Source organism: Genypterus blacodes, unplaced genomic scaffold, assembly GCF_046128005.1.
Source record: "Genypterus blacodes isolate CSIRO-AG114 ecotype Tasmania unplaced genomic scaffold, CSIRO-AGI_Gbla_v1 ptg000021l_1, whole genome shotgun sequence".
In the NCBI taxonomy this organism is placed as follows: domain Eukaryota; kingdom Metazoa; phylum Chordata; class Actinopteri; order Ophidiiformes; family Ophidiidae; genus Genypterus; species Genypterus blacodes.
This window is the reverse complement of record NW_027466834.1, coordinates 11,691,021-11,707,104: the sequence shown is the minus strand read 5'-3', so window position 1 is coordinate 11,707,104 and position 16,084 is coordinate 11,691,021.

Here is a 16,084-nt window from a genome sequence, read left to right as displayed (position 1 = left end):
CTTTTGGTGGCTAGTTTCTTGATTAGGTGGCTCAATTTTCACAGGTCAGTTCGCCTCTCTAAAAACCACAGTCGAGGTGTGATTATGCTCCGGCAGTTTGCACCCTGAGAGCTTGCCGAGACATGACTGTATTCTAATGACACTATTGGTGATCAGACAGAGAAGGTCTTCATAAACGCAGGCTGCTGGTGATGAGAGTTTTCTGGTGAGAATCACACATTAATCGTTACTCTGTCCTCATTCCATAAATGCCACATTCACAATAAACTGTATTCCTACTGTTTGTTTACATGTGTGTGCTGGTTTGTGTCATTTATTAAGAGAGAGATAGATGTGGGTGCAGCTCTATGGTTGCATCAATGAGAATTTAGGCGCGGCCTGGAGTTTGGGCAGTCGGACCTGCACCTTTTGTACACGCTGACCAAAATCTGAGTCCTAGGTGTTTAGGAGGTTTGTATAAGCATATATTCTTTGTAATCTGCTTGGCTCTCTCACTATCCAAGCTTGCCAATCATATCAAGCCTGTGATCTTGCCAACTTGCTTGTCATTGGTGTCGGCAGAGCTCATTACGCTTTTTTTTTTGGCAAGTTAGTGAAGCACTAAGCGACACAAGGACCGCGTCCGCCAAGCATCTAAAAATAAAGGATTTTAGACAGATGTGGTGGGTTTGGTGCTCAGGTGCTTTGGATGGCATTTGTATTCATATTAGATCTAGTTTACACGTAGCAGCGCAACGAAAGGGTGATACAGAATAATACTACAAGGACAAGACAAGATTGTGATATTGGTTGACAAACACAAGTGTGATGGCTCATTATGCTGAGTGCTCCCATTTGTGTCATAGTCAGAGAATGGCAATTTTTTTTTTCCTGCCATGGACTTTCAAAGTGTAAACACATACTCTGATTTTTACAAAAACTGATAATGGCCTGACAAAAGACATTATGAAGCCCTCTGTCATGGACTTGCTACAGTGGTGCAGAAACTGACGCCAAATATGAACTAAAGGAAGGCTAACATTTCAGTTTGGTCTGGTTTTAGTGTCTCGAATCCGTCATATGACAAAGGGCAAGGCAAAATATAAATATATATTTGTCCGATGCGTCATGTTGAAGGATTAATTTCCCTGTGCTTGGATCATTGTTCTCTTCATCTTCTATCCCTGTCAGATAAAACACGCTGTTAGGGATGATTGGAGCATTACCGGCAGGAATATATTGATCTCCAGTGCCAGATATGTTTTTATGTGCAGCCTCTCCCATGTCATAGTGTCTGTTTAAATGATGACAAGGGTAACGCTCAGTCTCTGTCATAGAGCAAAAAAAGTGCCACTAAAATGTGTTGATCTCCAGCTCCCGCTTGTTTATGTCACAGGCATGTAGTATGACTATTTATCCTGCCATTCATTCTGAGAAGCAAAGAGATTCACAATGTTTGCTTCAGTTGGAGAGCAAATAATTATGAAGGAGAGATGGACTCTCTGTTTTCTTAATACTAACGTGTCAAGAGGACTGTTTTTCTTTTATTACACTGAATTACATCATATGTAGTTCTTTAACTGGACCCTGTCTTGGTGTGGACAGAATGCCAATGTTTCTCCGATAAGAACGCTACCTTTTCTGTCATTGTTTCCCCGTTTTAAGCTGCCTTTCTTGCAAGCACAGCCTCAGATGTGCTGCCAAATCGCCTGCTTGTCACAGCCGCCATATTTTGTGTTAAGAGAATATCTTACGTCGGCTGTTCGAACTCAAGGTCAGATGCTCTGATTTGCCAATCGGAAAGTATTAGCAACACAATGATTTTAGACCAGACCTGATGTCAGCCAGCTGGTTTTGGGTGTTTCGACCCCTTTTTTATTACCAGTCTGAATCAAGAACAGGCGTGAGGTGTAATAAAAAAATATCTCGGACCATTACTGACTCACTCATCCATGCTTTCATCTCTCATTAGCCACAGTCACTGTAAATGGCAAGTATGTACTTTTATGGGAAAAACTGAAACACTACTTGTTCTTTGTATGTGTATGTGCAACCAATGATGAAATTACTATTAATTACATTCTAAACTATTAGCTAAATACTGTACACAATACAAGGGTCATTTGGTAAACAAGCACCATTTAGAGTTTGGTTCTGTGAAGTTGTAAAGTTAAGATGTCGTCATCATTTTCGTATACATTAATTGTTATTTAATTATTATAATATAATCAAATGTCATGCCATGAAGAAAGGAAAATAATCACCTTTTTATTAGGACTTGGTAGCACTTGTTTTGCTGTTGAGTGTCTTATGACTGAGTGATTGTGGTGGAGATCATGCTGTCGACATGGCTGTACATGTAAAGAGGAGATGAATGGGTTCTCAATACATTAGGAGGGTGACAGAGAGGCAGGGGAAGACTTTGCTCAGTGCCTGGTTCAAACAGGAACAGCCGTGGTTTGAAGTCTGCTACAGTTAGTTGGATCCAGCAAAGCAAAGGAGATGAACATTCAGCCTCAGCCATCTGCTGTGCAACAACGCACGCCCACACACAGTAGACACACAGCAACATATGTAACCCTCAATTATGTCATACCACAGTCATGGGAAATAAAAATAAAAATGTTAATATTTTCCTCTAAGTAGGAACATGCAGAGGAGGCAGTGGAAATGATCCACATCAAACAAATAGAAATAAATACATATTAAATTAAAGTTTTAGTTAGTTATTTAGTGAGCTACTGACTCGATTTTATCAGTAAATACTTCCAAACTGCAAACAGGCAAACGCATGCATGTATTAATGACAGGCAAAGATCACTCCTTCTCTCACGTAGCGGTTCTGCTCTGAACTTGTTATACAGGCACCTGTTTCAAAGTTATTGGTGCAGCAGAGTTGAGCAACAGAATTGTATGTACCTCTTTTAACAATTGTTAGACTTCAAGCTTCAGGCTTCCATAAAAGGAATGAAACGCGTGTCCTACATGGGTGTCAATCAATACAACACAGGGTTCAGAACTCGAAGGGTATTACCATATAGGGCTCAGGGTTTTCAATATATCTCCGTTTGTGTTTTTTCTCCAAGTATTTACAAGTATTTTTTTCAATCCCAGTGTCACAGATCTCATGTCAAGGTTACAAACCCGATACTGTATTTTAAAACATTGATCATGAGCGGAAATAAGCTTGACAGAACATTGAAATGTTGTGCACCCTCAGACCTCACAGTAACATTAAGACCTCTAATTTCTGTAAAAACAGTGCAAACAAGTGCTCAAAACAGCAGCAGAATTTGACTGTCTGACCCAAAAAAAGAAAGTGTTTAGGCCGTTTCAGGCTGTTTGGAGCTTTTTCAAGTCAGTGCCAGTAGTAATTTCTTGGCTCCTAAACCCTCTTCAATTCTGCTGTGTGCAGTGCTGCATAAATGCATAATCCAAATACCACCTTAATAAGATAAAGTCAGGATTATAAGCAGTTGCAATGTGAGCCAGTTACGTCGAGTGAGAGGCACATGATTCTCCCGTTACTTCTGATTTAATAAATATGCAACGCAGTAATGATGTCTACATCCTTTGATTTGAGGAATGAGCTGTGCTTGATTTACACATGGATCAAGCAAAACTCTATTCTGCACAAAGAGGCTGTTGTGGCCTGGCTTAAATATTCCATTTCCCTTAGGGGTCATGATTGGAGGTCACTCTGTCCCCAATATATTGATATATACATATCCATATATCCTTTATAGATTGCAAACGAGACAATAATTGCATTTTAAACAATCAGGAACCCTCAAAAGGTCAAAGAATCAGAGATGTGCTAATGTGCATGGCTAATGTTAATCTTAGTTATTTTGGTTCCAGTGCCGAAGTCTTTCCGTCTGCCAGCACAGTTACTTTATTGTACTTAAATAACACGGGGATCAGATTATATATAATCAAACCACAAATGAATTGAACTAAAAGCCACCTGCCACTTTACTTCCCTGATGTTCAACAAACATACATCACATTGTAAAGCCATTTACAAACCTGTCAACACACAAATCAACCTCAGCCTGACCTTCATAAGCAGGCTGATTAGTGTTTTGTGCAGTACTTTGCCATTTTCACAGAATAAATCCACTATTAACTCTTCTGTTCAAAGCATAGGCTTGTACAGGAAACATCCCCAGTTTATATTTGCAGTGTCCTGTTTGAACTTCCCACTGCAGCCCGGGGCAAGGAAGTGTGAAGCATAGCTTAGCTGCACTGCAGTGATGTGTGATGAAGGTTTAGATGAGGCCTGACCTGTGTGTGTGTAACTGGTACAGTAATGGATGGATGGTTATTTCGATTTGTAAACTCAGAGGTAGGACATTGTGAGCAACGCCACAGAAGGTCAGAACACATGTATTATGTGCTCGCTGGCAGAGTATGATAATGTTACATCCAACTACAACCTTTGTCATCATCAACATCTACTTTTTCAACATTGAGGAGAGGTAAAAGAGAGGAGAGGAGAGGAGAGGAATGAATACGACATTGGTCAAAAACTACGTGTCTCACAAAACTGTAGACCCACTGCTTTTATTTTGAAAACAATTAAACTTCACTGGAGCGTGAGATACTGTAGGTGTCAGCTAAACTGGCCTCTCTCCCAGTTGGGCCATCAGAGAGTCAACGGACATGTGCCTCCACACTGAAGATGTACAGTTGATTGAAGCTGGTGGATCAGGACCCCATTACCCCTTTGCTTTGTGCTACCCACCCCTTTTTTTATTAGCAGCATCATGGCACAGATGTATAATTAGAGTTAATCAAATGAAGCCAAATGAAGGAAAGTAGTAAAGTGAGACTGCAGGAATTGTCTTTTAACGTCTCTTGCAGTGTTGCCACCCTGACGGAGCTCTTTTCTTTAACTTTTCCGCCACTCTTCCGTTGTTTCTCTCTTCTCTATTCAACTACTTATTTCATTTTCTTCTTCTGATTCACCTTTAGCTTTCTTGCTCTCCATTTTTCTTCTTGATGTTTGTCCTTCCTCTCTCTCACCCTCTTTCGCTTTCGCTTTCTCTTTCTCACCCTCCCACCCCCCACCCCCCTCAGGGATTGCCTGTTTGATATTCTACTTGTGTGAGGGCGCGGTAGGATGGATTAGAGCATGGACAGGCTCCACAAACCACCCTGATCTACAGGACAGCTTTTCAATCACTTCTCCAATGCTGTTCCACCTATATAAATACAACCACAGGACGACACTGAGCTGGGGGAAAGGGGAGCAGAGCGGGATAAAACAAACAGGAAAGGACAAATGTAGAATTTTATGAAGTGCTATTGTTGCTACACAAACAGGGTGAAATATGCCGGAATCTAGCGGTTAGATTTCCTGCTTCCATTTGGTTTGACCATATCGAGCATCTGCAGGTAGTCTTTGGCACACAAGCCCTCTCTAAGAGAGAACAATGGCTCATTTGCGCCTTCAATGGCTTGCAGCAGTTTGTGCTTCACAATGGATGACTTGCACGTGCTTCCCCTTGGCGCAGTTTAAAGGTACACCTTATTATTATTTTTTTTCTTTGCGTTTATTTTCTCTTTCCACCTTGATCCGCAGGACTTTTCCTATTTAGACCAAAATTGCAGATCCCTCACGTGGTTAAAACAGAATAACTGTGCCTCTGCAGCCCTTTTGTATTGGATCAATAAGGTGATCTTCCAAGGTGGACATTAGGGGGCATTATAAAAAAGGTTACAGATGAGTGTTTAGTCCATTGCGCTCTCCTTGGGCACTAGGAGAGTATCGATCCATTGTGGCTCATCAACTTGTTTTGTGGCAAAAGTGACACCTGAACAGTAATCACCTCCAAAAGGTGACATAATAAGACAATGTTGTCTAATTGTGGAAGCTTAATGAACCACTAAGGATCACTGTTGTTGAGTAACGGGGTAATACAATAGTTTTAGTGCTACACACATATGTAACATTTGTTTAACAATGGCCACACTGAGTTCAACATGCACTACTAAACAAACATGGTTGAACCCTTTGAATCTTTGTTAAGTAGAACACAAGGTTCCATGTTTCAAACCTGGGTTGAGGTTGATGGATGGTTAAGGAAGCATGACGTGGTTTGTGTGGACTGAAGAGAAGATTTTCTTGATTTTAATCAGAGAAAAGGAAGTTACATTAGAATTTATAACAAGTTGCAAGAGAATATGTGTGCCAAAGGCTTTGACTAACTGTCAACCCTTTTCTTTGCTGAATATTTTCATTGAAGAAAGCATTTGAAATGGCTATTAGTATGCAGTTTTGAAACATTAACTGTCAACTCTTACATATTATGAGTATTATTCCCCAGGAAGCTACCAGATCATGGAAATCCCACTCCATGATGACTACAGATCTTGTCGAATGAGAAAGTAACTGCAAGTACGCCAATTTGTTTGTGGCCTTTGTCAGCTTCAACAATTCTCATTTTCCTTAATGTCTGTTTTGCATTTGGAATGGAAACACGACTTGTGTGGGTCAAAATAAAGATTTCCAAGTTTTAATGTTTTTAGATGAGTTTCATAGAGTAACAATACACTTGCACACCACAAAGTTAACAGTCTGCAATTAAATCTGCTGTCCCACTCACAGAATACAGCAGAGCACTTGGCTACACTGTTAACCAGGCTGTGCAGGCTTGGTGGCTGAGTCATAGCGAGGGTCCATGACTCTGCAAAAAGTGTGCTGTCAGTCAACACTATCTAGTTGACTAACTTTCTGGTCCACTTGGTCTCTGACGATGTATTTGCAGCCTAAAAGTGCCAGGTCATTGTGGCAGCAGCATCGCTGAGGGCGACAGTGGTAGAGTCGTGAAATGTATTACGGTGATTCACTGCTGTCATCACCACTGTGATTTAATTCAAGTTTAGAACATTTCCTGGCTTCTGCTGCGAAAATCAGTCCATGATTATTGATTGTTATGGTGGTCTGATGATCAATTGAGGTACTCGCATAAATTCTGCATCACTAAAATGCATCCTAGGTCCCCACTCAATGCATTACAGACATGAAAGTTTAGTGGATAAATGCGGCTTTTTCCTTATTGAAACCTTTAACTTTAGGTAGAACTACGTTAAGATGACTCCAACTGCACCAAAGACGACAATCAGATAGTATCTTTACATTTGCACAATGAACTATACTAACAATACTAAAAAATAAATAAAGATGAATCACCTTCACCAGCAAAAGTATTTATAGACTCGGACCTCTATCTCTACATGTGATAATTCAACTTCCAGTATCACTAAGAGGTTGAAAATTAGCTTTACCTTCAGCTGGGGAAAGAAAATTGATTTCCTCATCATATCACACCACCATGATATTACAACATGCTTGGGTGAGTAAAACTATTATCCTTTCTGCATAGTGATTTTCCATTCAAGTAAGTACATAACATACAAAGCTAACTGTAGAAGATTGCATTGATGAGATCTTGAAGGTGAGTGAAGTTAGTAAAGAGCTCTTATAACCACACACCGTGAGCCCTCGTGTGTGCTTGCAAACTGTTGTTACTTATCAACAAATCTAAATGTGTTCTCTGCAGCACATTGTTCTTATCTTAGAAGGTTGATGTTATCACTGACAACGCTGCCTTCATGCTACTCATCAAGCGGCTGAAACGAACTGGAACATAAACATTCCGTTCAATCACTTGTTTTGTGAGACGTTGTCACCTCTGTTGCTAAATATATATGAAGAAATTTTATTAAACCTCTCTCAAACGCTTCCTCTTTTACTGTGTAGAAACCACACTGTTAAAACCTGCTACATTTGTCTTAGCGCGATCCACCTCTTTCATGACTGCAGCCAAAGACGTATTGAGAAATCTGTAACCTCTATCAATCATCAATGTCCAATAGGGAATTGCAACAACACTCACACGTAGACATGCAAATGAATATGTGCAGACACACCTCAACGCCCTCTTTTCTCAGTTAATGTTGCCAACAGTTAACAAACACAGAGACCCCATACATCCATCAAGGCCGAGTAGTCCTCCAGTTATGACTCCCTCTCTTTATGATGAAATTGAACAGGGTATTGGTGAGACTGTGATCAATTTATGATTAATTTTTTGCAAGAGTAGTGACTGTACTTGTCCATCCTTTAATCACCACCATCACCACCACCATCTGGCCACCACCTGTACCAAAATTGTATTGATTCTTTTCCCAATCATGTCTCTCTTGCCCTCTAATCTTCATTGAAGTCCATCTACAACTTTTTGAGATGAGCCTGCTAACAGTCAGACAAATGTGACCAAAAATATTACCTCCTTGGAGACAAGTATGAGGTCACATTCACAAAGAATAATGGCAGTTAATTGGAGCAGAGATCCAATAGGAAAATCTAGCAAAGCAGCATGACTTTGAACAAATACTAACATTGGGTTTGTTATTTGCTGCTATGGCTTCAGAATGAGGCATTTTATCTTTTGTCGATGAAATGTCTTCAGCTGCTGATAGCATTATTGAGCTGTTGAAAACGGGTGTAAGTGGTGGAGAAGATTGGAGTCTCTTTTCATTCTAACACAACAGGTCACAAGTTTGAGCAGGACATGCCCGAGCCGATAGAAATGCGACAAATCGTCAATAACCAAGGGTTATTTTGGGTCAGAACGTTCCAGAGTGCCATTCAAGCACTTTTGTTAATCGCCAATTGGTGTTTGGATCGGTAGTGGGATCGGGTTCCGCCCATAGTAGCTTGCGTTTGTATTTATACATTTTCTTATCTGCGTTCAAGTGCTTGTGATGAAGTGTTTTAGTCTCAGCCCCAAAGCCACGATGTCAGTGGTGAATAGCAATCAAAGATGTTAGCCCTGGCTGGTGCTCTAAAATAGGCCTGTATATTTCAATGTCAGGAACCCTCTTGATTCATATTATACACATATTTTTTCACTACACTGTGGATCTGAACTGACTCACTGAGTCCTTCAGATCAATCAGATCATTTAAAGCAGCGTTTGATTCACAGTGAGAGCAATAAATGCAAAGCAAGCTTACACAGTGAACTAAACAATGATTGTGATTGTGTTGTACATGTAGCTATTCATGCCATTAATCAACTTTGTTAATATCACACAATGCAGTTGTGACTCTTAGAAAAAGTTAAAGACGCTTTAAGACTCAGCTCTGAAAGGAATCCTATACAGCCAAAATGAAATGCAATAGTTTCTAATGCAAACATAGCAATGTTTAATATTAGTTGGCCAGTTTTCAGCATCCTAGTCAGTGCATGTGTCACTTAAATTGAACCACATGGCTTCTTCTATGTATGTACACACACAATAGCAATTGGGATTCTAATCCTGTAATCATTCTAAACAGGAACAGAATCTCTCCTTTTTTCTCCCGCCATTTACCTCAGCATCTTCTGCCACTACTGTCATTCGACTGCAGCTCTGACTTTGATAGCGCATGAACATGTCCTGTGCTGAAGTGTTAGGGGAAGGAGGGAGGCGGTGACTGATGTGGGGGGCAGCAATGCTCCCCACAGTGTCAGCCTGTGATTGATGTTCAAAGAATGGTCCAAAAACCCATGACCAACTCACCTCACAGCCAGAGGCACCTTACTTTCCCTCCATATGAAAGTAATATTTGCCCAGATAGCAAATAATTATTACATACAGTTGCACTGAAATGTGAAATAAAGGTCCCTTTATATTTGAATAAAATTAATAAAACACATCATTGAGAGATATTACAGGGCACCTTGTCATTGTAATTTTGACATTTAAAAAGAAATTTGCATTTAGTTATTACAGTTTGGAGGATGGAACGGAATTACTCACAAGGTTGCCTTCGATTGTTATCAGGAGTCATACACACCAAGGTGCACTTTTGAGCACACTGTGTTCTGTATGGTATTCTTCCACATCCAAAAATACAATAGATATTACATTATAGTGTGGAAACTAACAAGAAATTGAAAGCTGTCTTATTTGTGTTAAAGCCAGGTGTCAAAACAAACCTACAAATCTTACTCCTCAAATTTGAATATGCTGGTATTGTGTCTCACTTGTAGCACATTGCATCTATTGTTTTCTGCACCTCTTTATATTTGACCTTCATGAGCCAACAACCATCCATTTGTCTTCCCTGTTACAATGAGTGGTTGAGTTAACAAAAAAATATGTAAAGGATAAATGAAATGCCTCTGTCAACAATGCCATTTTTACATGGGTGGTCGTTTCGATTAAAATGTCATTGCCTCTGTTAATTTTCTTTGACGTTTCTGTTGAACTTTGCACACTTGACTTGTTCTGTCCATAAAAATATGAATTATCCTGACTGCTTTCACAAGACCTCTGTGTATCTACAAGCACACATGACTGCACACATAAGAAAACCCTGCATAACCAAACAAATGTACGTAAGCCATCAGAAATCAGAGTTCCTTGCTGTATACCCATAGGTAAGTTTGTGTAAAGTTAATCCATATCAAAAAATGGAGCATAACAGCAATGCAAAGCCTCTGGGTCAGCAAAAGTTTGTGTAATATAATGAAAAAACAGCTCTTTTCTATGAGTTATTCTTTTGTTATTCATTTGAAAACAACCATTCTGAGCTTATCACACATTCAGAAGTTTTATCCATTTCACCAGGTCCAAACAATTACCTGCAGTTGTTGTACTCATTGTTGAACACGGTCCACAAAGTGCATTAATTTACCCCGGATTCACAACCGTGGAAAAATATAGAAATTAAAAAATAGGGCTGCATCCAATTGATGGAATAAATGGAAAAGCACTTAAGAGGGGGATGATGAGAATGATGGTGCAGCCCTTGAAAAAGGGTGGCTGGGACAAATGTCTATGGCAGATATGGGCTGAGGAGTCCCCTTAAGATTGACACAGGTAAGTGGTCCCACGCATGCTGGGTTCCTGTGTCAATTAAGGTGCATGGAGGACCGCTGTCTCTCTGAGAAGCTCATTAACACCCAGGTCAGTTTCATCAGGGCCCCAGAGCTCTTGTTATTTTTATATTACCAATAGGTGGAAATAAAAAATAAGGGCTTGGGAATGCATTTGCACACACTGGGATTGCCTGTGGATTCACGTTTACACATGCAAATTCAGTGTACAGTTTATAGGAATTAAATGCATTGTCATACGCCCTTCTTTTATGCACATACGCCCCTATTCACACACAAAAAAACACCTCACACACACCCACAATCATGCAAAATAATAGCCATTTAAACAGCCGTTTCCCAAGAGAGGGTTTCAAAATGCAGAGCAGGTAGCAGGTGCTTGTTAAAATGAATATTGCAATTGTGTTTATGCAAAATAGTTCTTTATCAAAGATTGCACATGATTCCCTGAGACTTAAATGGCTGAATAACTATCTGTAGCTCTGGAACCCGTCTACTCATGCAAACGGAACTATACAGTATAACGAGGTTACAGCAGGGATATGGCCAGTAGAATTACTTTAATCTATAATGTGTGTTATTTGCTTAATTCTCTCATTGCATTTCAGCTTAGTGCGGTAGTAGACGCGTTCTGATTTTCCCCTGCCTTTCCTACCACATAGAGCAAGCGGGAAATCAACAGTTAATTGCCTCAGTGAGAGCCTGAGTGGCCGGTACAGAGCCAAGCAGGTCGCCTTTATCACGGATAGTTGGTACTTTCAGGCGCCAGTGTTTCCTTATATCTTCTGTCACTGGGGCCTTTTCCTGTCTCTCCCATGTTATTGGAAAGTGCTGATGGGAAATATATAACACCCCGACATGGTAACTGCCACCTCTGTGCCCTAAGCCTAGCTCTTAACTCAACTGTCAAGATCTAAAAGACAAAAAGCCTCTTGGTGCTGCACCTAGGTGACTGCCTACAGTTCAATTTGCTTGCAGGAGATAGTTTCAAAGAGTGAGAGTCACATGCCTGCAAATTTTGCTCCCATTGCCCTTTCTTAGAATTGTGATTCACACTCTCCTCCTCCACTCCTTTTAGTTTCATTCCATCTCTCTATGGATATGCCAGAATGCTTTGTGCCTACAGGCTTGCTACACCACTTGTTATTCCCTTTCTCTTTCAATAAGAGAATGTGGAGGACAGATTTTAACTGTTGCTGACATCACAACCAGATCCTGCTTTGGTAAATATTCTTGATTCCATCAGGATTAACCATCTGTGTTTCTCTCATTTTAAACCCACATTATGCAGGGAAACTTCTTCTACACTTATTCCCACAAACAAGCTGTTTGAATTTCACGGTTAATACATTTGCATTGTAGTTCCCTCTGAATGTTATCGAGGTACAAGAATCATTTCCTTGTACTGAAGCAACCAACCATTTTTTTTAATGTTTAGATTAAGAAGAAGCCTGCCTCACTATCTCAACCATGAGGCTGGCCAAGGTTGCCCTGGCTTTTGTTAATTTCCATAATTACACAGGAAAGGTGTTGCGCGGTGAATAGAGTGTGAGCACGTGATGATGCAACGTTGTTTCAAGTACTTAAGGGAAAGAAAAACACTGAATTATATGAAGTTGCTCAGTGTATTCAAGGCAAGCACGAAGTACTTATACCAATTTTGCAGGCACTCGCTTGTTGCGCAACATTAATCAAGCGTTACACATCCGTCTACAGTGTGTTTGAGTGTGACACATTGTTTTTGGATGGCTATAGGGATTTAATCAATATCTCAGGGAACGCCTCAAACACACAGGCGTTAAAGAGATACAAAATAAGAATTATACATTCATTTAAGCATAAGCAGACACTACTGCATGTAATTTAGCCTTAATCACATTAAAGCTGCCATTCTGTTAAGCATTTAGCCACGTTGCCAGTTGAAGGATTTAACTCAAGTTAAAAGAGGCATAAATACAAATGGTTTATATAATTACATCCTGGGCTTTGTGTGGGCGCCTCCAGCAGCACAAATGAACACAGATATTTTGTCTGAGTGAAGACATTATTTGAGACCAAATTTGCAATACAACAGTGTGAGGAAGGGGAACAGCAGATATACAAACAAATATTTATGAAAAAAAATCACATCGGCAACTTTACAAAAGGAAATTTGTGTTTACTGCATCTTTTTCTCCGTTTCATATTTTGGCTGCCTCATTTTGCACAGAGCTCAAGCCAGTGTGGGTGCAGGCACACACACACACACCCACCCACCCACACACACACACACACACACACACACACACACACACACACACACACACACACACACACACACACACACACACACACACACACACACACACATACACACACGCTTAATCAACAACTCACACACAGGCACATGACACAAACACACGGATGGTTGTTGTGCGAGTGCAGCGTCTCACAACCATTTCACAACAAATACTCCCCGGGTGTTTAAGAGAAACAATTGAAGGCTGTCTATAGGCTGGCTGCAGGTAGAAGCAGGATGCAGTTCTCTACTTGTAGCCAATATCGCTCCTCTGCCACCTGATTGAAGTGCACAGGAGAGATAAATGCACCCAGCTCAACCCAACATGGGGAAGACAGACAGAGTGAAACAGATAATGCAGGGAGACAAACATTGATAGAGAACGGCAACAGGGAAATGCCCTTGACCACACAAGACCCTTCTCTCTTTCTCTCTCTATCTCTTGCCAGCCACTGCTTGGTGCACACATTTGCGCTTATAGAGATCTGACGTGTGCATTTTCCATTCAGAGTTGCAAGGGCATCGGCTTACCGCTTTGTCCAGCCCTGGTTGATTCTGTGCATTCAAACCCAGATTGCAGCAGTTGATCATATTTCCTAATATATGTGTATTTTTATTTATATATAATTAATATACTTTAAAGAATATGTCTTCTGTCAATATTGCTTGTACTGTGTGCTATACAGCTGTCAACTGGACAGCATGACTGAGCAGTTCACTCAACCTCTACTCTCATTGTTTTCTCACTTATCTGGTGAGCTGAGATCTGGGGTCAAGTGTCTGGCTCTGCTGGGCGTGAATTGCCCTGGAGGACGGTGGCAGGTGGGGAGTTTAAGTGGGACAATACACCTGTCCTAAGGCAGGCTCCAGGAGGACACAAACCTCCTAGGGTGTTAGAAAAACAACGTGTGAGTTCCAAAATCACATGGAATATCCGTACAGAATGAAACAGCTGACAGCTCAAAATGATTTATTGTATGGGAAGACGTCAACTTCTGTTACACCAGTGTCCTTATGATAGAGAATAGAACTACAGGCTCTTTGAAAGAGACATTTTAAAAACCCAGTGTAAAGAAATACAAAAGAAGCTAAAGCAGTAATCTGGTACAATGTTCTCTCATTGCTTTGACAACAGATAGTGAATAAAAGAGAAGTGGATCACAGCAGGATTATGGAATCTCAGCAATTGGATAGTGTCATCTTTTCATAATTGTTATAACGGTTGAAAAATCGCCGAAGAAAAAAGGGAAATATTCTCAGTATGGCATTATTATATCCCATCGTACAGTTAATCGACCTCTTAATTTTCAGTGAAGTGCCCGCATCTGCAATCTAATATCTATATGACTGTATAGAGACTCGGTCGTGGATGTTGTGTGTGTGTGTGAGATGGCCGCATCAATCATTCTCAATTCAATTCATTTCTAATGACTTTATGATTCCTTTGATACCCCTCTCTCCCAATCTTAACCCAAAGGCTCAAGACTGAGTACCATTCATCTTTTAAATGAAACACTGATTGTTTTTCATGTTTATTCACAACCCACAGGTCAGCCTCACCATAATCCTCTGTTTCTTCCAAGGACAATTTGGGGGATATCATGAATAAAAATGATCTTCATAATAACACAGCGAAAGGACCCATGGCAACTATGAATACCATTAGAGCCTGATCAGAGGCCGTTAGTGTCACATTTATATAGCCAAGGCAACAGTATTGAGCCTGCATGAGTGACTCTGGAGGCTGGGTGTTTACTCTCCTTTGTCATTGGACCTTTATACAGTTATTTGCATTTCTACTTCATCATGTCCGTCGGCATCTTTTACCATATTCACATACAGTATATAGGGTCCATAAATATAAAATATAGGTTTGATCTCTGGAGGCCCTGTTAAGTTTGAACACAGTTGTATTTATGTGTTGATGACCGTTTGCTATTGATAATACGGATAACAGGAATACGAGTGAAAGTCATTGTGTCTCTGGAACTATCTGTACAGTGGATTAAGCTGCATGGAGCACTCACACTCTTACGCCCTTGACCTAGATGGTGAAACTTCCAGGGAATAGAGAATTAAAAGTATGAGAAAAATACAATTATATGCTGAAAAAAACATGTTGAGTGATCAAATATACTTTTTTCCTTGAACTGTAGGGTAAGGGGATGACTGTTCTTATAATATTAACATAGAGCACAGTAAGGGCTATATTCCAGGGGATATGTATGTTCTACCTACCGAACGTCCCAGTGAGAGAGCGGTTACCATAAAGGTTGTCAGGATCGTACAAATTACACATACTGTGTCCCAGTGTCTTGCTTTTGACATTCTTGCAGGGTGGAGTTAAGCTCAAGAGCAATTACTATGCATGGGTTGGAGTTCTATCACGGACCATGGTTGATTTTCAATATTATAGTGTGAAATTAACGCTGAGGTCAAGGTCAACTTGCCCTAAAATCCTTCTCGTTTACACTGTTACTTCTTGTTCTGTTTGATGTTCCGTGTATTGTACTCGCTCTTATATTTGAGTGGTGTATGTTTGGGGATCAAGGTCAGAGCATAAAGAGCAGTCAAATGGCAAAGGAGGTCGTGGTGCACTTTTCCATCTTTGTGGCTTGAGGCACACAGCTCAAATGAAGACAGCGGGATTTGGAAGAATCCATCAACATACACCACCAGCCTGTGAGGCAGGATGAAGTTAGGGCTGAGTGGTCCTGCACATTTGGTGATGTAGCGAGGGAAGATAGAGTTTTAGTTGTCATTTTCTTCATGGAACTGTATGCATGTAATCACTCTAAACACACGGGATTAGAGCAGGAGTGGGCACATGTATGTCCAATCATACATGTACATGATTGCATTCATTGAGGAACTGATTTCGTAACCAATCAATTTGATAAGAGGGCAAAGGTTAGTGGGCTATCTCGCAA